The 28000-nt window shown below is 39.9% G+C and overlaps 1 long non-coding RNA gene across 1 annotated transcript; it reads left to right on the forward strand.

Annotated features, from left to right (window-relative positions):
* Positions 1-2870: 2870 nt before the first annotated feature.
* On the forward strand, positions 2871-27913 carry LOC132779758 (uncharacterized). The gene is made up of 4 exons (XR_010910106.1): positions 2871-3047; positions 3312-3459; positions 6780-6879; positions 27804-27913. It is a non-coding gene; the product is annotated as an uncharacterized lncRNA (long non-coding RNA).
* The last annotated feature ends 87 nt before the right edge of the window (positions 27914-28000 follow it).

Below are 28000 nucleotides of genomic sequence, written 5' to 3' on the forward strand. Positions count from 1 at the left end.
CATGAGAATTTCGGGGGGGGGGGGGCTGAATGAAGCCCCTCAAGCCCCCCCTGGCTACATGCTATATATATATATATATGGATTTTGTGCCCCTAATCCCAGCAAAAGTGAAGGATTGACTGTGGTTTCCATTTGCCTGAGTCTACAGGGAAGGGCAAGACTCTGCTCCTTTCTGTCTTCTTCTCCCTGGTGAGTTGAACTTGGAGTAATTGAAGTAACCTGAGGACAAAGGGGGAAAATGGGACCAGAGGGAAATTGAGACAACTAAAGTGGGATGACAAAATTAGACAGGACTGCCCCTGCCAAATCAGAAAAAGCTGGAGTATATGCTCTGACTTTATGGCCAAAGGACATGGCGATTTGAGGCAGCAGATGTTGAAAGTCACATAAGACCTGAAAATGATTAGCAATTTAATTTGTTACTCTATTGCTAGGCATAAGCACAGGTGCTTTTGGGATTTTCCTTCCACATCTGCCAGAAAAGTTTGATACATTGAGTATTATCCCTGTTAAGAGTAGGGCAGATTTTAGGTAGAGAAATACCTTTAGTCCTGAAGTATGAGAGCAGCAGAACTGTTTAAAAAGTGATGGTGGGGGAAGATAATTATGGATAGTAAGGCCAGATAGAGGCTATAGTAAGACATGACCAGAGCTTGGAAAACTTCCTTTTTTGGACAACAATTCCTAAAATCTCCAACCACCCTTGCCACTGGAGTTTTGGGGAGCTGCCATCTAAAAGGGTGATTTTTCCAAGCTTTGGATAAGATTGAGTTGCATAACAGAGGCATCTTTTCTTGCTTTCAAATCTGCCTCGAAGAGTGCCCTGGTTTAATTGTTCGGACTCTGTTTACTCAGGATCCTGGAAACTGACATTTTGTGAAGATGCTGAGAATGCATTTAGCAGTCTGCCCTCTCTATACTCAAATCACAGAAACGTCATTTGAGGCAAAAGAAAGGAATTATATTTATTCTACCTGTACCCGCCACACGTTACTGTGGCCAACCTTCCCTCCCTCTTTGTATCCTTCTTTCTTTCTCTTCTTCCTCTTTCCTTCTCTCCTTCATTCCTTCCCCTCCCTCCCTCCCTCCCTCCCTCCCTCCCTCCCTCCTTCCTTCCTTCCTTCCTTCCTTCCTTCCTTCCTTCCTTCTCTACCTATTCTTGGACTGCAACTCCCAGCAGTCCTCCTGATTGAGCTACCTACCTACTATCTATCTCTATCTAATATATATATCTTATCTATCTAGAGAATTGCTGGAAGTTGCAGTCCAGGAATAGGAAATAGGAAATATGTACATATTGGGATGCTCTCAAAGAAATCCACGGAGAAGCAAGCTTGTAGCTTGGAAGCAGTGCATTTGGAGCATCCTCCTCCCCTAAAGGGCCTGGTCTAGGGGATGCTGGGAGCTGTCATTTTCGTGCATGTGCTGTATCATCATTTAGCTTTTTTGGGTTTTTAAGTCCTTTTCACTGTTTTTTGGAGGAGTTTATGAGTGATGGTCACCTGTTAGTCTGTTAGCGGTGTAGTGTCCAAATTTCATGTCAGTTCGTCCAGTGGTTCTTGAGTTATGTTAATCTCATAAATGAACATTACATTTTTATTTATATAGATTTTTATATTTATTTTAATTAATTCAGTGCTGATCAGCTGTGAAAGAACAGACAATTGGTCCCAAGATCCATTTTTAGCTGGACACTGGGGGAGGGGGGGGGGGGGGAGAGCAAGGCTTCCTAAAACAACACAAACAGACAGACAATCCAACAGACACACAGATATGGCTGAAAATCCCCTGAAGTTTTTGAAAAATAGCAATTTTTGGTGCTGAACAAGGGAGGCAACTCATTCTCTTTTAGCCAGAAAAAAGACATTCTACAAAAGTACAGACATACCGCAGTTAATAAAGCTTTTTACAAAGAAACTTTATTATGAAGTCTATCCATTCACACACTTGTTTTTCTGTCTTCTGTCTCGCATGTTTTTTTTAACCAGCCTAGCACTGGGAAGATGGTGAAGGAGAACTGGAAAACTACTACTGGTGTTCAATATCAGCATCATGTAACAAACAAAGAAAGACTAGGATTACTCTCTAGTCAATTCTATTGCAAGAGGGCAGTGTCTTAAAAAGAGGAAAAAATGTAAAAGAAGTATAGACCTATGAATTTGGTCACCAAAATGAAAATCATAAAGAAAAGTGGAGACTGGTAAAAGAACACCTGCTTGGATTAATTTGGGAGAAGCCTTCAAGTGAACGCTGAAAGGTTCAAAGGATTTTTGTTTATGTAATCAAGGTTAACATGAATAGGGTTGTTGTAGGTTTTTCCGGGCTATATGGCCATGTTCTGGAGGCAATTTTTTCTCCTGATGTTTCGCCTGCATCTATGGCAAGCATCCTCAGAGGTAGTGAGGTCTGTTGGAAGTAGGAAAAATGGGTTTATATATCTGTGGAATGACCAGGGTGAGACAAAGGACTTTTGTCTGCTGGGGCTAGCTGTGAATGTTTCAGCTGATCACCTTGATTAGCATTCAATGGCACCTCTGAGGATGCTTGCCATAGATGCAGGCGAAACGTCAGAAGAAAAATTGCCTCCAGAACATGGCCATATAGCCTGGAAAAATCTACAACCCAGTGATTGGCCATATAGCCCGGAAAAACCTACAACAACCCAGTCGAAAGCCTTCGACAATACATTTAACATGAATAGTTTGGGATTCAATGTTATTTCTGAGTCTGGTATCAGATTTCCTGATACAGAAGGTATGCCCTTGAACACATCTTGCTTCATTAAATGTGTCATAAGGACTGTAAAAACTAGTAAACTTTCCCCTCCACTAATCTATGTTTGTATGTGCTGTGGTTTGGTTTCAGGATTCCCAAATGGATACCAAAATCTGTGGATGCTCAAGTTCTGAAACACACAACAGTGTAATAAAAGGGCGTTATATGAAATGGCGAAATCAAGGTTTGCCAATATTTTAAAGCTGTGGATGGTTGTATCCATAGATGCAGAATCCATGGATAGGCAGGCCTGGCTGTACTCTCTTTCAAAGGTAAAGTTTTGTGCTGTGATATTCTCTTACTTTTCTTTCTTGACATCAGATTATCTAATAAACAACGGCTTAATGGGTTGAGGTATTCTTTATTATCTGTGTCCAGGTCAGTGGACCAAATTCATAGACAGTGAGACTGGAAACAGAGAAACTGAAAGACATAATGAAAATGAATTCACAGTTCATCTCACTCTCTACCTAGGTCCTTTCAGAAAGCTGAAGGCAAGAGAAGACCAGTGAATTATTTCTGTTTGCCTTTTTCAGGGGTTTGTTTCCAAATGGCTGGTTGCTTGAGAGAATTTCTGTTCTCATTACGCCGTGGATATTGTGTAATTGAATGGCAAGATTTCCCCAAACTCACTTGATGGAGGGTTACAGCTCAAATTCAAACCAAGACACCAGATATAAAAAGGTACTTATTTAGCTACTAAGCTGTCTACCAGAGGGAGAAAAAGAATCAATAATATCTGAAACTTAATGAGTTGTAAGATCAGTGAATTAGAGTTGAGCGTAAACAATATTGATCAGGTTACTCTCTCGGCTGGAACATATAATTTTCTTCCTGTAATTAACTATTCTATATGTGGCACGGTTCAGAGAAGTACAAAAGTAGTCATATCAAACATTCACATTGCATTTCCCAGTTCCACAATTGCTTTCTGTTCCATAAAGGCTCTGGCAAAATCAGCTTCCCTTTTAATTGTATAACTACATTGTAGAATTAGTGCAGTTTGACACCACTTTAAATGTGCTATGGAATCTTGGAAGTTGTCATGGTGAGGCACCAAAACTCTTTGCTAGGGAAAGTAAAAGAGCTTGTAAACTACAACTCCCAGTAGTAAAGTGGTCAAGCTGTACTAATTTTATAGTGTAGATGCACCCAATACCTTGAAACATGAATCCATGGCCACCTGATCCCAATAGAAGCAGAAGAAGAAGCAGAAGCAGAAGCAGAAGCAGAAGCAGAAGCAGAAGAAGAAGAATAAGAACTTTACTTTTCTACCCTGCCTCCATCTCCCCGAAGGGACTCAGGGTGGCTTACATGGGGCCAAGCCCAGGGAACATACAGTTAAAAGCAAAGCAATAACAAAATACAATTTAAAAAGCACAAAACAACATAACAATAATAGACAAGCATCCCCTCCCCCCCCCCCCCCCCCCAGTGTCCAGCTAAAAATGGATCTTGGGACCAATTGTCTGTTCTTTCACAGCTGATCAGCACTGAATTAATTAAAATAAATATAAAAATCTATATAAATAAAAATTCATTTGAAAAAAAAAGGGGGGGAGGCCAAAATTTGGGCTGATTAAAGAGTAATTGGTTCAACAAGGTGGATGAAAATGTATAATAGCATAGGGAATATAATGAAAACAGAGCAATTTAACAGGATCAGAAATAATTCAGTTTCACTTACAAAATCTGAATACTGATGTAATATAGGAAATTCAGGTTGAATGATAATTAGGTCGCGATACAGGTCGTATGTCACGGGGTTGTCAGTCAAATGCACAACGAAACATCCATGTTTTTAATTCCTTATGGAATGTGGCTAGAGAGGGTGCCAGCCTGATCTGCCTGGGAAGGGAGTTCCAGAGGCGAGGGGCTACCACCGAGAATGCCCTTTCCCTCATCCCCACCAATTGCGCCTGAGACGGGGGCGGGAGCAAGAGAAGAGCATCCCCGAACGATCTTTAGGATCGTGTGGGCTCATAGGGGAGGAGGCGGTCGGGCAGATAGGCAGGTCCTGAACCATTTAGAGCTTTATAGGTAAAAACCTGCACCTTGAATTGGAACCGGAAACTTATTGGCAGCCGGTGGAGCTGTTTAAACAGGGGGGTTGACCGCTGCCTGTAACTTGCTCCAGTTAACAACCTGGCTGCCAACCTTAGCACCAACTGTAGTTTCCGAACTGTCTTCAAGGGGAGTCCTACATGGAGAGCATTACAGTAGTGCAATCTTGAGGTAACTAAGGCGTGGACCACCATGGTCAAGTCAGACTTCTTGAGGTATGGTCGCAGCTGGTGCACAAGATTTAACTGTGCAAAAGCCCTCTCGGCCACTGCTGACACCTGAGCATCAAGTGTCAGCACTGAGTCCAGGAGGACCCCCAAACTGCAGGCCTGTGTCTTCAGGGGGAGTGCAACCCTGTCAAACACAGGTTGCCACCCTATACCCTGTTCGGCCAAGCGACTGACCTGGAGGACCTCCGTCTTGTTAGGATCCAATTTCAACCTGTTGGCCCTCATGCAGCCCATCACAGCGGCCAGGCACTGGTCCAGGACCCAAGGGGCTTCCTTGGATTTTGGTGGAAAGGAGTAGTAGAGTTGTGTGTCATCTGCATAGAGATGGCAACGCACTCCAAAATTCCGATGACCTCACCCAGCGGTTTCATGTAGATATTACCAGAGCATGAGGGAAAGAATAGAACCTTGCAGGACCACACAGGTCAAGGGCCAGGGGTCCGAGCAGGTATCCCCCAGCTTCCCCAACTGGGTGCGACCCTCCAGAAAGGACCGGAGTCACTGCAATGCAGTATCCCCAAGACCAATACCTGAAAGCCGTCCCAGAAGGATACAATGATCGATGGTATCGAAAGCCTCTGAGATGTCCAAGAGAGCAACAAGGTCACACTCCCCCTGTCAAGCTTTCTTTGGAGGTCATCCACCAAGGCGACCAAAGCTGTCTCAGTACTGTGACCAGGCCTGAAACCAGACTGTGAAGGGTCCAGAAAATTGGTTACATCCAGGAATCCCTGGAGCTGAGAAGCAACCACTCACTCCAGAACCTTGCCCAGAAAAGGGAGATTTGAAATTGGCTGATAGTTGTTCAAGAAGCCATTAAATGGTGGAGAAATATCCTGTAGAGGTTCCACAGGGCTGGGTGACTTTGACAGTAGTAGGGGCCAGTCTTCCCGGACTCACTATAAAGTACACATACACAAACATGGCAAATGAAAACTGGAAGAGGCTGGAAGAAATGGGAAAGGCTTTGGGGCCAAAACATGGAGAGCCCTCCTTCCACCTTATAAGGAGAATTATGCTTTCTCAAGTGACAATCTTCTTATAGTTTTTATAAAAATAAGAAATGGAGAGTCCTCCCAAAACATGTCCATGTTACCTCCTTCATCCTATGAGGCTGGAAGTTTGTGGAAATGAGTTGTGCTTGGCGTATGGCATTAGAAAGGTAGGAGAGGGTATGGATCTGCTGAATAGGTTTCTCGGCTTCAATAATGCTAATAGCATGGGGGAGTTTGTCTCAAAGAATTCTTTCCTACTGTTTGCATCATGTTGAGTGCCTAATGTAATGATTAGATCAGCTGAGCTATTAAACATACTCAGTGGCTTAGGACAAGTCACTCATCAGTCTAAAATATCTCAGAAGATAGTTCTGAAGTTTTTTTTAAAGACAACTATTGATTCTTAGATGGAAAGAAAGGGTATCAGATAAATTAATAAATATCTATATAATGCTCTCTTCAGGTTATTGCTGCTTGTAATTCTTAATAGCTGCCAAAGCTCACCTCAGGTTGACAGCTGCATAATCTGCTAAACTGGTTTGACATAGCAACCATCTCTGGTGGGTAGAAGGTTTGTGTGTTTGTGTGTGTGAGAGAGATATATAAAAATAGAGAAAGAGGTGAATAAGAGTGGGGAGAGAGAATATCTTGGCCAATGATGGCACTGAAAATGAAAATTTGAATATAATTGATGTGCCTGTCTTCTCTCATTCAGCCCCGCCATAGATGTAAGAAGAGTAACTTCAGCAGAGCCATAATCATCACTTATTCTAATCACTCATCACTTATTGCAGTCACAAGAAAGAAGCGCTCCAGTAAGTAAAAATGAAAAATGATATCTTGGATCCATAATTCAAGAAAATGTTCTGATTAAAAATAGTACTTAGAAGAAAAGATGCTTGCTAGTCTTTTTTGGGAGGAAGGGGCTGAGTGTCCAGAGAGTGAATGATGAACATCCATGTGCAGATGGGACATCCTAACCAGGAGATGCAAAAAGACCCTGAGAAAGCTTCTGGATAATTCTTTGAGTGTTTTCTTCATCCTTCCAGTTCAGCAAAACAGAGATGACAGGAATACATAAGATTATGCACAATAAAGGAGGGGGGAGGAAGGAGAAGGAGGGTTTCTCTCTCCCTTCTACACAGCCATATAACCCAGAATATCAAGGAAGATTATCCACAATATCTGCTTTGAACTGAGTTATCTGAGTCCACACTGTCATATATTTATTATTATTATTATTATTATTATTATTATTATTATTATTTCCCACATTTCTAACCTGCCCTTCTCAACCCGCGTGGGGGACTCAGGACAGATTACACCGGCAACAATTCGATGCCACAAGATAATACAAATATAAACAAATATAATAACAGTTTAAAATAGAAAATAAAACATTAAGTTAAAAACACATTAAAATCATTGTCATCAATCCATATAGCCAATTCCAGTCTGAGTCAACATTCAAAGTGCTGTCATGCTTCCTGTCCAAAGGTCTGGCCCCAGAACCACAATTTAACCTTCTTTCTGATAATCCAGTTGATTTTATACAGCTGGGTGGAAGGGGCCTCGATCTATATATATAAAAATGCGCTGTGCGTAATGAGTACCTTAAAAACAAAAGAACCAATGAACGAAATCACACCAAATGTGGCAACAAAATGTCTCACAACACAAGGAGTGACCATCACTCAAAAATTAATGATTTTGTCATTTGGGAGTTGCAGTTGCTGGGATTTATAGATCACCTATAATCAAAGAGCATTCTGAACTCCATCAACGATGGAATTGAACCAGACTTGGTACACAGGACTCCCCTGACCAACAGAAAACATTAGAAGGGTTTGGGGGGCATTGACCTTGTGTTTTGGAGCTGCAGTTCACCTACATCTAGAGAGCACCGTGGACTCAAATAATGATACATCTGGCCAAACTTAACAGGAATACTCAATATGACCAAATGTAACACAGATGGAGTTTGGGGAAAATAGACCTTGACATTTGGGAGTTGTAGTTACTAGGATGTATAGTTCACTTACAATGAAAGAGCAATTTTTATGCTTATATAGTTTTGTTAATCTTATATATGACAAAATCTCTATGTTGTTTTACTTTGTATGTTTTGTGATGTTACCTGGGAACTGCTCTGAGTCCCCTCGGGGAGATAGAATGGTATATACATAAAGTTTTACTATTATTTTATTCATTCCGAACCCCACCAATGATGGAATTGGGCAAAACATCCCACACAGAACCCCCATGACCAACAGAAAATACTGTGTTTTCTGGTGGTCTTTGGTGACCTTTCTGACACCCCCCTGGTGACACCCCCCCCCCCGGGTCTTGATTTCCCAGGTTCAGAAATGCTGCCTTAAGGCCATCCAGTCCAGCTCCCTTCACCAGGGCAAGAAAGCATAAAGCCCTCCTGACAAAGGGCCATCCAGCCATTCACACACACACATATATGTATATGACAGATGCAGTATCAAAGATTTGAAAGGGACCCCTAAAGAAGGACAATGATATGTTGCATGTTCCAGGGTGAGCAAAACAGACAATCTCCACATCAATACTGACAAGAAACAGCAAGAAATACTGTTTACCTACAAGCATAAAGGCATTACATATATTAGAAACCAACACTTTCTCATTACTTTATTTTCCAGCTCACCAGACTGGGCCACAGCAACGCGTGGCAGGGGACCGCTAGTACTGTTTAAAAATGGGGTCACCAAATGGAGTTATATAATTGGAAATTTAGAAGAGACAGAAGAAAGTACTTTGTTTACACAGTATACAGGTTTTTCTTTCCTGTCAGGAACGACTTGATAAACTGCAAGTCGCTTCTGATGTGAGAGAATTGGTCGTCATGTTGCCCAGGGGATGCCCAGATGTTTTTGATGTTTTACTATCCTTTGGGAGGCTTCACTTATGTTCCCACATGGGGAGCTGGAGCTGACAGAGGGAGCTCTTCCATGCTCTCTCTGGATTCGAACCTCTGACCTGTCGGTCTTCAGTCCTGCCAGCACAAGGGTTTAACCCATTGCACCACCGGGGGCTCTGGTGTATACAGTATGAGTCTGGAATTCATTATCACAAGTTGTACTGATGGGCCCCTTTAAAAGGAGTTTAACAGATTCATGGAGTTTTAAGCTACCAATGGCTCCTAGTCATGGATTACTTTCAGTATCAGTTAACATTATGTCCCTGGATGCTAGTTGCTGGCAAAGTATATATTTTTAATGTCCTGCTTTGGTTTTCTCAAAGGAACTATATACCACAATAGTACACAAAATGCTGGACTACATTGTCATTTGGTTTAATAAAGCACAATTATGCCTACATTCTTATTGGAGCTTGGAAATATTGGCCATGATTGTAGACCAGCTTTCTAGTTATGTAACTACTGTAGTTACATAATTAAATAGCACCTTCTAGACTAACTCTTCCAGTCCAGCTGCTGTGAGTGACAGGGTCTGCTCACTAATGTTTTCATCCCTATCACATGAGCAGGCCCGTAGCCAGGCCCGTACAGTCAGGTATTCTGCAGACTCTGAAGATAATGCTTCAGATGTACTTCATAAAAAGGGAAACCAGCCCATTTAGCAAGCCTTGTTAAGCTGACTGGTTATCTGTAAATATTTGATTTTATACATATGTAATATACCTATATATCCAGAGTCACATAAAATTTCCTGGGCCAAAAGAGGTCCCAAGTCCTGTTACCTAAAAGGCGTTCATGAATGCAAACCAGTCACTAATATAGAATTCTAGGCTATGTGTATTTGTAACTGTGAAAGTGAGTATCACATTTTTTGTACTGCAGTTCCTAGAATACTTCAGTGATTTTGGGGTGGAGGAAGGGGGGTTATGGATTATCATCTTGGTGTCTGGGGATGTAATCCTAAAAGGTAAAAATTTAAAAATTCTCGGATATAATGGCAGAGACGATTAAAAGTGGAGAAATTCAGTAGGTAAAAAGGAGGTAATGATGCTAGCATTAAGTCAGGAAAAAAGCAATTTGCAAAATTTTAAGGGAAGATGGCTGTATAAGTTGGATTGAATATGTCTCTAGAATGGCAAATGCATTTTAGCTGGAGATTCTTGACTATTGCATCAGAAATGTATTATACCATTTCTAAATCCGGATTTCTCACAGACCACAATTAGAATCCTATTGGAGTATTAGTCGAGCGCTTCAATTTCTTAAGAGCTAACAGTGGCATATGCTTAGCATATGCTGCAAGTATCCTGCTTTAAATGGGATAGTCGTGCTTTCCTATTTGCCCTCCTGCTTCTTCACTGGGGTTTTTTTTTAAAGTGTCCTAATTTTTCCCATGAAATCCCAAGGATAATGGTTAGTGGGCAAAATACCAATCATGACTCAGTATTTTATATGGTTTTTAATATGTTTGATTGATTGCTATGTGTTTTAATTGCTTATATGTTTAGATTGTTTATATTTTGATGACATGTGTTTTATTGTTTACCTGTGTGGCATTGAATTTTTGCAGGATTAGTAAGCCACCTTGAAGCAGGGTTGAAATGAAATGAAATAAATAAATAATAGTGCCACCAGTTCAAGCAGCTTCCAGTCACGCGAAGGTGTGGCATAACCTCTTGGCATGACTAGCAGTTTCTGCCAGGCCAATAGTTCTCAACCAGTGGGTCCCCAGATGTTTTGGCCTTCAACTCCCAGAAATCCTAACAGCTGGTAAACTGGCTAGGATTTCTGGGAGTTGTAGGCCAAAACACCTGGGGACTTACATGCCGAGAACCATAATTCTCCTGAGCTAGGCTGAGCAAGGGAAGAAGAAGTCAAGAATAGCAGGACTGTGTTGAAACAACCATTACTAACTTTGCTTGGTGGAAGAAGCAGCAGTGGTAAAGCCAAGGAGGCTGGTGACATATTGTTACTTGGACACTGCAGTAACTCTGGGGACAGAGTTAGGAGGGGTCTATTTCTCATTGATGCTATTCTTGGTGTACTGCTAATCCATGGCTGCTTCATCTCGGCACTGAGCTGAGAGAAACTAGGATGATAGAAGTGGTGATATTGTCAGTGCTGGTAGCTGCAGGTCAAATTTCTTCTCATCTTCTCTGTGGCCACTTTCCCCATCTGGACTAGTTGATCCTTCACTAACAATGCTGAGCAGTGGCACCTCACCATTGCCTCAGGCTGGAGGTGCTTCTCCACTAGCCAATCTCATACCCACACTGCTCCTGTTGCTGGGAAATTGGGTAGCTGATGAGCATTTGCTGTGGTTGAGCAGGATTCATAGGAAGGGGGATGAAAAAATGGCAGGGATAGTGGTGATGAAAGGGGCATGCCCATAATGGACACAACAACAATGTGGCTGTTTTGAGAGGAAGGAACTAGAAGAGGAAGGAGAATTGTGCTCCTGTTTTACAACTGGTCCTCCACATTTGTGGATTAACTTCAGCACATTTGAATATAATAGTCCCTTTAGCAGTTTCTAGATTGTCAGCATGACTATGGTGAACTAGATGGCATTTTTTAAAATTGTGGTTTTCTCGCTTTTGCATCCTGTGTCTCTAATTTCCACAAAAATAGAGGGCCTACCTATTGTAGGGTATGTTGTATGAAAGTCCAGAGCTTGGAAAAGTTACATTTTGGATGTCAACTTACAAAGTTGCTTAACCAGTATGGTCAGTACCTGCTGGGACATAATGAGATTTCCACTTGAAAATACAGAGCATCACTTCCAAGCTTTTGTATAGATAGGCATGCATCAACATAACTGATGCTGTTCACTGGCTTTTCATAATGAACATGGATGGCAGTTTGTAAAAAATGGGATCTACCTCATCAATGCAATGTACTTTCAACTAAACATAGCTTATGCCCTGGATATTATGTCTGATAACATTATGAGGATTCCTAAGCTTCCAAGACAAATCTTAGTAGGGAAAAAAACTTTGAGTGGATTTGTGTTATTCATGAGGCCTTCACTCTAAGTGCTGAGCCTGCTACTGACAGTCAGTCCCCAAACAATCCATCAAATGGAAACATGGTTGATCAATGTTTCACCATCAGTGCCAGATGGCGCTGAAGATTATGGATTTGTTCCATTATGAAGTTGTTAAACTGTAGTTTATAATATGAAGTACAAGTGACCAATGATCACCATTTACATTTTTAGGTTATTGCAGATGTGTGAAAAACAAGAGTTTCATCAGGCTGAAAATACAGTACTTTTTCCTGCAACAACATAGTAGCATCATCCTTTGTTATATTTTAGTAAAAAAAAAACATACATATCTGGTCCTACCATTAAGAAGAGTAAGGCACTTGACTCAGGCAGCAGTTGCAGAGGGACAACAGGAGCAATTCCACACCATCTGGAAAAATCTTTTTGGAGGGCAAAAATGTCATATTCCATGCCTTTTCTGGGGCCTAATATAGGCCTGGTGCTCTGGAGGCACTACCCTATTAAATGTCCATCCAGTTGGCATGGAATAGACATGAAGCACCTTCTCACCTTTATTTCAAGCAACCATGTGTTTTGGGCCAGTTCTGATATACAATAGAAGAGCAGAGATCTAAGGTCTATGAACCAAGTAGCAGTGGAAAATAATCAATTAAAGAGCAAAAATAAAGCCAGTGCGTATCCTAACACAAGTCCCAATAATTTTAGCCACAGACGTATGCACCAAATTAGATCTATATGTTTCAAAAGCTGACAGTGTTTTTGCTCTTCCAAGAAGTGGGAATTATAGGGCTGTGTATTCAGGTGTCCAGTTCTTAACCTGACTCACACCAGTGTAGTCATTATATTTTTTTCATTCTGGAACTTATTTGCAAGGATTCAGAAATACAAATTGAGTGGTCCATTGACAATCAGGCATGGGGTATGTTTCTTGGATGGACAGAATGCTGAGTAGAGAAAGTGTCATATTGAAATATGGTATGCAGTTGGCTTATATTGCCATATTTAGGTAGGTTTATACAGGATTGATAGCTTTCCTACAAGGTAGATTGTCTCTATCCACACATATGAATCAGAGGTATCTCATAACTTCTACATTACACATTAAATTACTTGACAACAAAAAGGCAAATCTTTCCACCTTGTATTCCAAAGAGCCACAAGCCTTTGTATAAGCTAGGCTTAATTAAGTAGCAAGGTGGTGGACTTAGTGTTAGGCCTCTCTTAATGATGCACATATGTACATATACAAGAAAATTAAAAGGGGTAGCTTTACCTAAGAGACGCAATGTGGTGCAATGTTTTACCTCTAAGAGCATGACTCTAGGGGCCAGGGTTTAGATCCTCCACTCAGCCATGGAAAGCCGCTGGGTGACCTTGAGCAAGTCACATGCTCCATCCTCAGAGGAAGGCTCTCTCTGAACAAATCTTGCCAAAAGAAATTGCTTTGCCAAGGTACACCTAAAATTGTTATAAGTCAGAAATGACTTGAAGATGCACAGTGAGATTTATTGAAAAGCCTAAATAAAAGGCAATGAAACAGACAAACAAATAACAATCTATGCAACACAGACACAGGATACAATTATTCTGATTTCCATATATATCTAAGGTGCAGACACAGGCTTATGTGCCTTTTCAGAACCCCTGGCTCAACACAGATAAGATGGAGGATCTAGGCTGAATGACAAATTCAGAAACTTGATTCTGCAAACAAAGGGCCCTTCTACACATGCATTATAACCCAGGTTAAATTGGGTTAAGAGTGTGTGTGGCTAAACAACGTTTAGCCAACATGCAAGAAGAATCAGGAATTGGGTTAGGCCAGCAGTGTGGTCTCCATCTCAAGAGGAAGTGGGATTTAAAATCCCAATTCCTCTTGATTTTTTGGCTTGTCTGGAAGGACCCAAAGAAGCTATTATCTGTTTTACAGAAATGACTGGCCATAGCTTCATCAATATAAAACCTTTCTCTTGCCTGGAAATGATCCATAAAAACTGGAAATGCAGGGCATTCCCTGAGATCTAGCAACCACCAAATCAGTTCCTCAATGAGTGTGTTACAAGCATAACAAAAAAACAAAAACAAAAAACAAAACAAAAACAGTAACTTTTCGATGTTACATCACGTTTATTTTCCGAGCCCAATTCAAGGTGCAGGTGCTTACCTACAAAGCCCTAAACGGTTTGGGACCATCCTACCTGTGTGACTGCATCTCCGTTTATGAACCCACACATTCTCTTCGCTCATCCGGAGAGGCCCTGCTCGCGATTCCACCTGCGTTGCAGGCGCGTCTGGTGGGGACGCGAGACAGGGCCTTTTCTGTGGTGGCCTCCTGACTCTGGAGCACCCTCCCCAAAGATATTAGACAGGCTCCTATGTTGGCAGTCTTTAGGAAGAACTTGAAGACCTGGCTGTTCCGATGTGCCTTTCCAGAATAGGAAAACTCCAACAACATGTCCCAGAAGCACTTTATTAGACTTTAAGATTGCTTGCACACTGCACTTACCCTAAAATCCGACATACCACCTATCACATCAGCACTTTTAATCTGTACCCATTACATTTGGCCCGGCCCCAGTTTTATCGTGTTTTGGTGTATTGTTTTTATTGTTTTTGCTGTTTTTGATATTGGTTTAATTGTTTTTGATTTGCTTTAAGTTGTGTATTTGTTATGCTATGTTTTTGAGGCCTTGGCCTTTATAAGCCGCATCGAGTCCTTCGGGAGATGCTAGCGGGGTACAAATAAAGTTAATAATAATAATAATAATAATAATAATAGTCACATTAGCCTCAATCTACAGTGAAGAAATGGGCATGCCAATTCTTAAAATGGGCATGCAAATTCTAGAGGTTAATTAAGAGGGTGGGCATATCAGTAAAAGAGATAACAAAAGTAAGGAGAACATTCAGAATTGAATTGGCTTTGCTACCAGTTCAGAATAAAGAGAATAGTAGTAATATAGGAGAAATGAAGGACAGTCTCACTACATGGCATCATCTTCCAATGACCTCAAACAGCTGCCTACTTGACCCATTGGAAAGATTGGCCTTCTAAATTATGTGGATGAGATTTCTGTTTCATGGTTTTAAGAGAAACCATCTACTATGTAAATCCACTGATGCCCTCCTTTTGCATATATTTAGCTTGCATATATCATGCACATAATATTTATAATTTACATTTTTACAGCACTAGAGCTTCAGTGAGCACATCGTGTTATGAAACTTTACTTACTCATCTCAGAACAAACACTCTTAAGATTCTGTCCTCTGTGGTAAATGGAACTGATTTGCATGAGATGTAATGAAAGTAAAATATCAACTCTGGCACAGTGCGTTAGAAGCTAATTCCTGTGAGATAAACAGGAAACCCCTGCTGGGCTGCGATTATTTCTCTTCTGTGATCAATTTTCTGTAAAAGAAATGTTTGAGACAAGGCATACACGCAAGGCCACTTGAGTTCAAGGCTGGAATGACATTCTGGTAGAGGAAAATGAATTGAGAAGAAATGACCGCAAGGAGTTTCAAAAGGTCTCTTATTTTAACCCCACAATCATAATATCATTAGAATGTAATTTCTGATAGAAATCTGCATTAAGGGCCTCCAGGATGTGGTTGTTTTACCTCATAATAAATGTGCAGTTGTTAATGGAGATCTCAACATCTGCTCCAAGATAACTTACCCATTTGAAGACTGGGGTGGGAATAATACCTCAGAAATTCAGACATGTATGTGTATGTCTCTCCTTATTTCAGGAACATGAACTATATTGGAATGTGATGACTTACATCATACAGCACATCCATGTACTGTATAAGGAATTTGTTCCGGGACTCTTGACTTTGCAATTTTTCTAATCAATTGCACAACCAAACCAATAAAAATTCTTGGTTTTTAGGCCTGTCCATGGGGTTATTTGGGGGCACTGATTCAGAAAATTGCATTGCATAGAATATATCAGCTCTAGGTTTAAAGCTGATTTCACCTCACTTTCTGTCCCTGTGATAATGGGATTTTGAAAAAAATGATTTCTTGTGGCAACAAGGATTGGCGATAATGCTTCAGTGGAGTCACCTTCCCTATGAGAAGTATTTCAGGAGTGAATTTCCCCTCTGATGGGTAGATTTCTCTCACTTCCTGTTGTCTCACCCCTGTTCTTAACTATGAGTCATTTGTAAGTTGGATGTTTGTAACTTGAGAACTGCCTGTAACAGATATCTGGCTGTAAAGCCTCCATAGTCATATGGTTTAGCAGAAGAAGGTATTGTGTATAGTTACATAGGTTAGGATAGATTCTGGATGGCTACAATTAATTCTAAGTGTAATACTCTTTGTCTGATTGGTCCTTTGGGGGGTGGGGATGTTAATTGATTTTATTAGATGTGCTATGTTCAGCATTATTTTAAATAGTTTTAATTTCATTTATTTATTTACAGTATTTATACTCTGCCCTTCTCACCCGAAGGGGACTTAGAACAGCTTTACAGAATGCACACATACAGCAAACATTCAATGCTAATCAAACACTTAACAAGGACAAACAAACAGAGGTAGATGCAGTTGTTCCTGTCTTATTTTCAGCATATTGGAGGCTCTGCACGACTCTGGCCATGGGGGGAGGGGGTGTGTGCTGTTGCTCCATCTTTCATGCTGAGAAGCTTTCCTCTGATCAGTCGATGTCCTTAAGGGCTCTTTTATTACCTCCCCACTAAAAGCGGTACTTATTTATCTATTCACATTTCTGCTTTTGACCTGCTAGGGGGCAGGTGAGCTGGGGCTAACGGCAGGTTCTCACCCCAACCCAGGATCGAACTGCTGACCTTTTGATCGGCAGGATTTTTCTGTAGCACAGCAGTTTAGCCTGCTGTGCTAAATTATTTATTATTTATAAATATAAATTATTATTTATACATTATTTATAAATTATTATAAATAATTTAATATAGCCTAAATCCTGTTGGTATCTCTAACGATGCCTGTTGAATCAACTTGATTTACCTTTGTGTTGACTCACTATCCCACAATTGATTTAGTCGTTCTATTCTAACTGGGACTTAAAAACAAGATTCCAGCCTATATTTTTAGTCATTGAAAATGGTTGTTGTTATTGATTGTCCTAAACTGATTTTAATTGCACTCTGCTCTGAGATGACTGACTATTGATTAGATGATAAATATTGTAATAAATAATAAAATAGTTGCACTTCCATTCAAGATAGTACAGTACAGCACCCATGGCCTTGGGTCCAGTATCTGCCATTTCACCTCCTTATACTGGACAAAATATCTAGGAATTTTCTATATGCTTCAGGTAATTCTGTGGTATGCATCTACTAAAGTTTCCATAGAGTCCTCCTGGAGAACCTAGAAGATTCCTAGAGAAAATTTTCTAGGTCCTCTAAGGCAACTCAAAGGCTACATTAGGTGAAAGTCTTCACTTTAATAGGGGTTGCTGTTATCCATAGTTTTCTGTTTCTACTGTACGTTGAGGAATGTATCCCCATAGATATATAGATTATACTGTACTGTGTGGGCAGATGGCATTAGATTTGTATCTAAATAAAGAAGGTATATAACACTTCCCTTTTGATAGGATGTGCCTGTGAATGTGAGTTGAAACATTCTGCCCACTTGCCCTGGCTACCTAAGCAAGCATGGTGGAATTTGGTTAAGCCACTCTGAATGCTTTGGGAACAAGGAATATATTTTTACTTTCTCCCTTCCTTGTGAATAGTTTTGATGTCTCTTGGAAAGGGATTGGAAAGTTAACGAAAAAGAGAGAAGTGTGCCTTGCACGGCGTCTGAATATTCATGAAATAAGAACATAAAGAGAAGCACGATGGATCAGAGCGAAAGCCTATCTAGTTGACATTCTGTTCTCAAAATTGCCTCTGGGAAACTTGTGAGCAGGACATGAGTACCAAATCCCTTCCCACCTGTGCTCCCCCAAAATTGATAGAGACAGATAAAGTCTCTGGTGCTGGAGGCAAATATATAGCCATCATGATGCGGAACCATTGATAAGAATTGTCTGACAATATGTCTAAGTTCCTTTGCAAGCTGTCCAAGTTGATGGCTGGCACAACTTACTGTGTAAGCAATTCTGTAGTTGTAACTATACCGTTTATGAATATGTACTTCTAGAACTGGCTCAAGACTCTCTGTTGCCTTAGGCACAGCAGTAGATTATGTCACCCACACCTATCAAAGTCAAGACCCATCATGTCTATAGCCTGTTGTTATTTTGCACATGAGGCAGAAAACCCACCAGTGGATCTCTGTCTCTGGTAGGAAAAATATAATAATGTTTTGTTGCCAGAGGTGACTGTCTCAGTGTGTGACATAGGAGAGCAAAACTGTCTGAATCTCTCACAATTTAGGAACCAACCTAATTTTATTTCAACATTTTGATGTGATATACCTTAAATTGTTTCTGACTTGCGATGATTCTAAGGTGAATCTCTCACAGTTTTCTTGGCAAGATTTCTTCAAAGGTGATTTGACTTTCTCTATCTCTGAGACTGAGAGTGTGTGATGTGCCCAATATCATGCAGTGGGTTTCTACAGTTGAATGGGGTTTTAAAGCTTGATATCCAGAGTCCCGTCTCATCTCAGTCCTAACACTATTTTATTATTGTATTATTTATTTTGTTATACATTCTACATTTCTCCAAGGATAAAACTCAATAATGTATATCATATCATAAATCCTTATTTCCAATAATCAGAAAATCAATCTGAGACCTAATATTATATAAGGGTTAAGATAAAATACTTTTAACCTGTCTCAGGTATAAGAAAGGATCATAGAAATTCATGAATTGGAAGAAATGTCCATAGAAGTCTAATTCTGAGAAATTGTGTGGTAGATAAAGTAATTCTGTCTGATTTGTTGTGGCACAGCTGGCTGAGTGTCAGCTGCATTAAGATCACTCTGACCAAAAGGTCATGAGTTCGAAGCCAGCCCGGGTTGGAGTGGGTTTCCAACCAATTGTGTGTTACCTGTTGTCAACCTTTGCAACCCGAAAGACAATTGCATCTGTCAAGTAGGAAAACAAGGTACCACCTTAAAGTGTGGGGAGGCTAAATTCACTGATTTATGAGGCCATAAAGAAGACTCCAGCAAAGCATTCCAGCAGGGAAGCATGCAGGAATGTGGAAGTGCTTCATCAGCGTCGCAGATGGACGATGAAAGCGACAGCTCCCGGCGGCCAGAAAAGTTAAATAGCCTCTGTGTATGTCTGTATATGTTTGTATGTCAAAAATTGGCATTGAATGTTTACCATATATGTGTACACTGTAATCCGCCCTGAGTCCCCTACGGGGTTAGAAGGGTGGAATATAAAAGCTGTAAATAAATAAATAAATAAATAAATAAATAACAACTACAAACTCTTTTCCTCCTATGGTATACACATAGGGAAAATCAGTTTACCAAGTTCTTTATAAACAAACAAACAAGCACCAATAAGAGGTTACTCTTTTTCCCCTAAACAAAGATTTTTTTAAAAAAAATATCTCACTTATTTTTTTATTCCCACTTTTAAATTCTAGTTCTTTGGCTCATTTGCAGAATTTGGAAACTTTATTGGAAATGGCTGGTGCATTTGTGCTATGCATATTTTAAAAATGTATCAAAATTAGGTATAATTGAAGGTCATTTTTTAAAATTAATGATTTTCAAAATTAACTTAAAATACAAAAATGGCTAGAAATCCTTCCATATGACTCATCAAAATAACAGTTTTAAAATAATGCTACTTATCACACACACACAAAACAAAAAACGAAGCACCACATAGTATTATTAAAATGAAAAAGGATATTGCTGCCAACTAACGTACCAGCTAGGCTTTTCACCCTCCCATCTACTTTCCCTAGGACATTCAGTCCAGGAAATATTCAGACAAAGAGTTCTGGATATCAGTGGACAAACAGATATAGCTCAGTTGGCCAGTTTCAAATCTCTAAACTGGTTAGCCAAGACCAAAACAACATTTGGCACAGAAAAGTACCTTAGGATAAACCTTATGCAGTGACAAAGAATAGCTTTTACCAGAGACAGATTTGAGCAACTTAATTCCATGATAATAAGAGAATTTCAAAAAAATACCTTACCACAAAAGAACATGCATCTGTGATACCCCGGGACATTACACATATTTTGTTTGTTGTCTATATGCCAAAATGAGATCCCAATATCTACAAACACTTTTGGTTAGAACAACCAACTGGATCCAATTGCCAAGCTGTCCTTTTTTCTTTCTGGGGAGAATCTACACTTAGTCCACTGCATAGCCAAATTTATTATAAAAGCCGCCCACCTATGAGAGATCTCTTTATCTCATAAAATGGGGTCCCTTGCCATGGCAATGAACTTATCTGAATTCTCTGACTAATTCTTTTAATCTCATCACTCTACACCCCCCGCCCCCGCAACTTTCATCTTGTCTTTTATTGTTACTATGGTCAGTGGACTAATCAATAAATGGAAATCTATCTATCATCTATCTGTCTGTCTGTCTGTCTGTCTGTCCTCAAATAACATGTTATATTTAACTTGTCATCAGTCCTCAAATAACATGTTATATTTAATGTTGTTACTTCAATGTACTCTGACTATTTGAATACCTAGATCAGGGGTTCTCAAACTAAGGCCCTCCAAGATATGGCCCTCCAAGGTCATTTACCCGGCCCTCACTCAGGGTCAACCTAAGTCTGAAATGATTTGAAAACACACAACAACAACAGCAGCAACAACAACAATCCTATCTCATCAGCCAAAAGCAGGCCCACACTTCCCATTGAAATACTAAGAAGTTTATATTTGTTAAAATCGTTCTTCATCTTAATAATTGTTTTTAAGTGTTTTTTGCACTACAAGTAAGATGTGCAGTGTGCATAGGAATTCATTCATCTTTTTTCAAATTATAATCCGGCCCTCCAACAGTTTGAGGGATGGTGACCTGGCCCTCGGTTTAAAATGTTTGAGGGCCCCTGACCTAGATGGACAAAAGCTGAAGGTCTCTGATGGCCACAATGTAAATCTTGGGTTTGTGAGATTTCCAAGCATGGCTTCAGGTGACATCTATCCATTTTGAATGCTGTCATACTTGGGGTCAATCTTTGTAGTGTTGTGTCAGTCCCAATAGCAGCACCCTTCTGATGTTCTGAACTAAAGCTGCCATCATCCACATAATTCATAATGGCCATTGGTTATTAATTCAACAAATTTAGAGGACACCATGTTAAAGAAAACTACCCTGTAATCTACAACTTGGTTTTACTGGCAAATTGTGTGACAATATATTAAATAATCCATCACCCATTGAGTTGAGTAATAAGACTTAAATCTTTTCAAGATGAATTCCATGGTTGCACTAATTTGACAGTTGTCTGACGTACAACATTGTGCATTTAGATTGAACTCCTGAAATATTGGAGTAAATGTTTGTATCACCAGACAAAATGATGGACTTCCTCAGCGCTTCACCATGCAGATGCTGGCATCAAGAGCCTGACAAATTGCTGAGACCATGTTATTATCTATCAAGGCAAAGGATATGACACATTCATTTCTGGACTATCACATTGTTGCAATTTTGGCTAGACCTTGATAAGATAGTGTCATCTGTAAATGGCTGATTGTGGTTTGGCAAATGTTCTTGTTTCAGGAAAGGTTGCCTGTTAAGCCTGAGATACTATCACTCTGTGCAAACCTACACTTCAAAAAATATTTTAAAACATCTCTGTTCCAGACTTTATTTGCAAAAGAGCATAAGCAAACCATTATACTTTAAAGCAGTGGTTCTCAAACTTCCTAATGCTGCAACTCCTAAATACAGTCCCACATGTGGAGTGACCCCCAACCATAACATTATTTTCTTTGCTACTTCATAACTGTAATTTTGCCACTGTTATGAATCGTAATGTAAATCTCTGATATGCAGGATGTATTTTCAGTCACTGGACCAAATTTGGCACAAATACTCAATCCATCCTAATTTGAATACTGGTGGGGTTGAGGGAAAATTTTGTCATTTGGGACTTGTAGTTTCTGGGATTTATAGTTCACCTGCAATCAAAGAGCATTCTGACCTCCACCAATGATGGAATTGAACCGAACTTGACATACAGAACTCCCATGGCCTAGAGAAAATACTGGAAGGGTTTGGTGGGCATTGACCTTGAGTTTTGGAGTTATAGTTCACCTACATCCAGGGAACACTGTGGACTCAAACAATGATGGATCTGGACCAAATTTGAAACGAATACTCAATATGCCCAAATGTGAACACTGGTGGAGTTTGGGGGAAAATAGACCTTAGCATATGAGAGTTGTAGTTGGTAGGATTTATAGTTCATCTACAATCAAAGAGCATTCTGAACTCCAGCAATGATAGAATTGGGCCAGATTTCCTCTGCCCAATTCATCTGCCCAGTGAAACAATTTTTTTCAATATCAGTTTAAAATGGCACTAAATGGTCATTGTAGATGGGCCTCCAGTTTGCCATCTGAGGATGTGTCTGAACCCTTACAACCAGGCTTGCTAGAACCTGACATTGTTTGTTTTCCACTTGTGTTTCCTTCAAAAGTTCCTGGTTACTTTTAGACAATGGTGAAGCAAAGTTCCTAAAATTTTTTAGATCCTACACATACACAACATTTACAGTTCCCACACCACCATGAAGATTATTTTCTTTGCCCAAGTAGGAAATTTGAAATAGGTGGGTAGTTGTTTAAAACAGAGGAATTCAGGGATGACTTCTTTAGAATAGGTCTTACAATTGCTTTTTAAAAGTTGGATGGTAATAATTGTCCCTGTTCCAACAAGGCACTGATGATCCTCATAAACCACTCAGCCAACCACCTTTGGCAAGTTTGATAAGCCAGGAAGGGCAAGGGTCTAGAGCACATGTGGTTGCTCTCACATCTCCAGAATCTTGTCCATGTCATCAGGCCGAACATGCTGAAACAAATTCAACAAATTAGGACAGACAGATGTCTCAGGTACATCTACTGACACTACCTACCATAAAGCTGGTGTCCAAGTCAGATTGCATCTGAGTGACTTTATCTGCAAAATGATGGGTGAACTTGCCATATTGAGTTGCTGAGTGGTCAGGAGTCTCTCCCCTCTTGTGCAGAGATCTCTGTCATTTCAAAACTGCCCCAAATGTGTTGCCTTTTCCAGCCTGGTGCCTTTGAGGCATACTGGAATAACACTATCATTTCAGTTTTGTTTTGAATGTGGATGATGGGACTCCTAATGCAACACTTCTGGAGGGTGCCAGGTTGACGAATGCTGTCTTATACACTTAAAAGAATCAAGAAATATTTGTCAGTTTTGCCTTCCATGTCTTGAAGCTCTTTTCTGCTCAAATATGTGACAACATTACCCACTGCCACAGGAGATTATTTATTGCAGAATGCATGATAGTGTGTTTTTGTATCTGAAGGGCACCCCTGCCTATATCTGAGGATACCGTTTTGTGATCTCATCTGTTCACCGTGAAGCCTCGGATCCCTTGCATATTTTGGCTGCTTGTTGCTAAGGGCTAGGTAGCTGAACCAAAATATTAAAGGGGGTGAGAGTAATGGAACAAATCTGCCTTGCTTTTTTCTTAGTCTGGAGTGATCTGTCAACATGTGCCTTTCAGCAGGCATTTTCCTGAAAGAGAGAGAGGGGAAAAGAGAAAGCAAGATATTCACCAAAGCCACTGGTTGTGTTTCAATATATTACCTATGTCGCATGTCTCCAGATACTGAAACACAGGGGTCCAGTTAGCTTGATGAGCATGTTTACAGCATCTACTGAGAGCTATATGGCTATTACATTTCAGACACTGCTGGGGAGAATTAAAAACTGTCATCAATTGTTCTGCAGTGTTTCACACATATACCAGCTTCATACAATACTGTGATTTGCAATTTAGCTCGATGGTTAGCATACTTGCAGAGTAACTTTGCCATATGCAGAGATGCCTGCTGGGAACTTACCACCCGCAGGAATTTTATGTTATGTTATTTTTAGCAGTGATGGCATGAAAACTCAAAATTCCTTCAATCACCATCTAGAGGCACTTTCCAGCAATGTATTCTGCGACAGCTGTAGAGACACAGTTCTCTTTTGTTCCTTGAAGCTGTGACCTAAGCAGGTAGGATGTGGAAGGAAAAGAGGAGGAAATCATGCAGTCATAAAAAAAAATAAAGGAAAAAGGGAGAAAAACCTTTGCCCCCTTTTAAGACTTTTCAGATTATGTCCAAACAATAAGCAAACATTCACATATTCCAGGTTTATTATCATGTTCTTTATAATGTATGGATTTTTACCTTTTCAGAGCTAGGCTTTTCATATTTTCAAATTCTCTTCTTCTGATCACCATTCCAACAAATACAAGGTGAAGAAAATCCCCAGAAACAACCTAAAAAACTAATATTTTGTTGCTATTGTTCAAGGAATATTCTGCACCTCAGGGAAGCTCCTAAACAATCACCCAGAGAGTGGCAGACGCTGGTGACAAAATGAACTGGTGCTTGAATCTGGCTTCATCCAGCTCTCATCAAGATGGGTTTGCAATGCTAGAACTCATTTTTAGCACTTTGTGAGGTAATGTTCATACTTAGGGACCTTCCACACAGCCCTATATCCCAGAATATCAAGGCAGAAAATCCCACATTATCTGCTTTGAATTGGAATATATGGCAGTGTGGACTCAGATAACTCAGTTCAAAGCAGACATTGTGGAATTTTCTGCCTTGATATTCTGGGATATAGGGCTGTGTGGAAGAACTCTTAGAATAATAGAATAGAACAGACATAGAAGGGGCTGCTAAGATCATCTAGTCCAAGACTTAGGAAAATATAACTGAGGTATTCCTGAAAGAAGGCCATCCAACCTCTGTTTGAAGATCTTCAGATATGGACAGTTCTCCACCCCTCGAGGTAGTCTTTTCCTCTGTCAAACTGTTTTTAAAGTAAATACATTCTTCCTACTGAATAAGTGAAATTTCTTACCTTGAAATTTGAACCCATTGATTCCTGATCTAGTCTCCAAAGCAGCAGAAAATGTTTTCTAAATGACATCCCTTCAAATATTTTTTTAATTGATTACCATTTTTAAAACAAACTTCCAACACATCCTTTTGTACGGCAAAGCAATGCTTATTCTCAATTATATATATATTTAGCATGAGAGCAGCAGAATCAAATTTGCTGTTAGTCCTATTTTTATAAAGGTGCACATGCTCAAAGTGCTTCTTTATTAAATCAAATGTGAAAACAGGATTTGTTGGTTTTGTTTTGCTATAACATGCCAGGAACTTAGGGCCCTTCCTCACAGTCATATAACCTGGAATATCAATGCAGAAAATCCCACAATATCTGCTTTGAACTGGGTTATCTGAGTTCACACTGCCATAAATTCCATTTCAAAGCACATAAGATGAGATTTTATTTAGCTGTGTGGAAAGGTCCTTAGAAGCAGATGTCAAGCGCATAATGGCAGTGGGATACTTAAAAATAAGAGAAGGGTGAGTTATATGCTTCATATTTTCTTATGAAGCCTCTAATTTACATGTCTAAAATTACCTAGTTATATCACTCACTCTCAAAAAACTTCACAGGGGATGTGGAGGTTAAAATGCTCCTTAAGCTGAAGGACCACATCCCAGAGTTCCATGCATCAGAATCAGCTTGAGATCTGTGTCAGATATCAACAATTTGTGCCTCTCCAAATGTTCTTAGACTCCAGCTCCCATAAGCAATAGCCAGCATACATCATGGTGAAGTGTGTAGTTAGACAAGAGCTAAAGTGTCACTAGTTGCCTGTTCTTGTGCTGTGGGAAGTTGATGTAAATGACATAGACATATGACATAGAAGTGTCTCAACACAGGTTGAGACACTTGTGGTATTAGTGGTATCAAATGCTATAACTATGCATTATATACACAAGTTTGGGTATATAATGCATAGTTATAGTATTTGATACCACTATAACTGCAGTGGCTCTATCCCTTGACATTTTCGTGTTTGTAGTTTGGGGATGTCCTTGGAAATCTCTGTTAGAAAGCTCTAGTCTGTTATTCTGGGGACTTCATTACAATGGTTTCCTAGAAGAGAATTCTGTGTTCCTCAACTCTAGCCCTGATTTGTTTCATCAAAATATATATTCTGGATCATTTCATGCTCATTCAAATACATTTCCCAATTTCTTATATAACATCTAATATGGGAGTAAATTTTACTCTAGATATTTTATGAATAATAACCCAATATGCCAAACGTCTTTCATCTAAAAAACTGAACAAGAAAGAAAAAAAATCAAAAATAGTATACGGAATGAACATGAAGAATTTGCTGAGTGTGATTCACTCTTGTTCAGATGACAAATAAAATCTTGAAATGTAAATATAGTTATTCCATACCTGATAGCAATAGCTGCATCACAAAACAGTTATTATGGGGATGTGAATCATACAGTTAGAAGAGACCTCATGGACCATGCAGTCCAACCCCCTGCCAAGAAGCAGGAAAATCTCATTTAAAGCACCCCTGACAGATGGCCATCCAGCTTCTGCTTAAAAGCCTCCAAAGAAGGAGCCTCCACAACACTGGGCAGAGAGTTCCACTGCTGAATAGCTCTCACAGTCAGGAAATTCTTCCTAATGTTCAGATGGAATATCCTTTTCTTTAGTTTGAAGCCATTGTTCTGCATCCTAGTCTACAGGGCAGCAGAAAACAAACTTGCTCTCTCCTCCCTATGACTTCCACTGACATATTTATACATGACCAATAGGCCATCATGTCTCCTCCCAGTCTTCTCTTCTTCAGGCTAAACATGGCCAGCTCTTTAAGCCACTCCTCATAGGGCTTGTTCTCCAGACCCTTGATCATTTTAGTCACCCTCCTCTGGACACATTCCTGTTTGTCAATATCTCTCTTCAATTGTGGTGCTCAGAATTGGACACAGTATTCTAGGCAGAATAGAGGGGTGGCATGACTTTCCTGGATCTAGACTCTATACTCTTATTTATGCAGGCCAAAATCTCATTGGCTTTTTTAGCCGACATCTTGTTTTTGGCTCATGTTTAACTTGTTGGCCACGAGGACTCCAAGATCTTTTTCAAATGTATTACTGTTGAATAGTTGGCTTTGTGTGGTTTTATTTTAAATTCCATTTTTATATTATTTTAAAGTTTTTTTTAAAAAACCTCTTATGATGCTTTTCTGGAATCCTAAGGTTCCGTGGAAACATAGTTTGGGAACCACTGGACTAGACTACTCCGCATGACATGCTTCTCTCTCTCTCTCCTCTCTCTATGTGTTGGTGGTAACTGATATAAAGAAGATTATACAGATTAAGAACTCCTTTTACAATATGCTAAAATGCCCCAAGACACAGGAACAACTTGGCCTTCCAAAAGTAGTTGAACTGCATCTCCCAGAAATGGTAGGGCTGTATAAAACTGTAGTCTAGCAACATCTGAAGGAGCTCATAATTCCCTTCCCAACTTTAGATCCAAAAATTATCCTAGCAGGTTCTGTTGTTTGTTCCTACACCATGCCTTTCTTTCCCTTGCTCTCATTACACAACGGAATGGCTATAATAAGTCACCTTTCCTTCTCAAAATGTATATTATATAGAAGAAGTGTACATTCTAAATTATTTCCAGCAACCTCTGCTCTCTTCTTCCAAGTGTTTCTAGGTTAAGCAGGTTATTTATGTGTTCTCTGTATTCTTTCTTTTCACTGATGGTTTCATAAATAATTCTTGCAGGCAGCAATGTGAAGTTGGCAGTGCACCTCTACATTTCAACATGGCCAGAATGTCAAGCTGTTTAATGAAGACAATATCTTCAGAGACTTGCTTTAATGTAAAAAGGGAAAAGGTGGGGAAAGAGGCATCCTTGGATTGAAATGGATTTGTCCGAGGTAACCATTTCCTGAGTATCATTACTATATACGATGGGAAAA

The sequence above is a fragment of the Anolis sagrei genome, chromosome 6 (assembly GCF_037176765.1).
Source record: "Anolis sagrei isolate rAnoSag1 chromosome 6, rAnoSag1.mat, whole genome shotgun sequence".
Lineage (NCBI taxonomy): Eukaryota > Metazoa > Chordata > Lepidosauria > Squamata > Dactyloidae > Anolis > Anolis sagrei.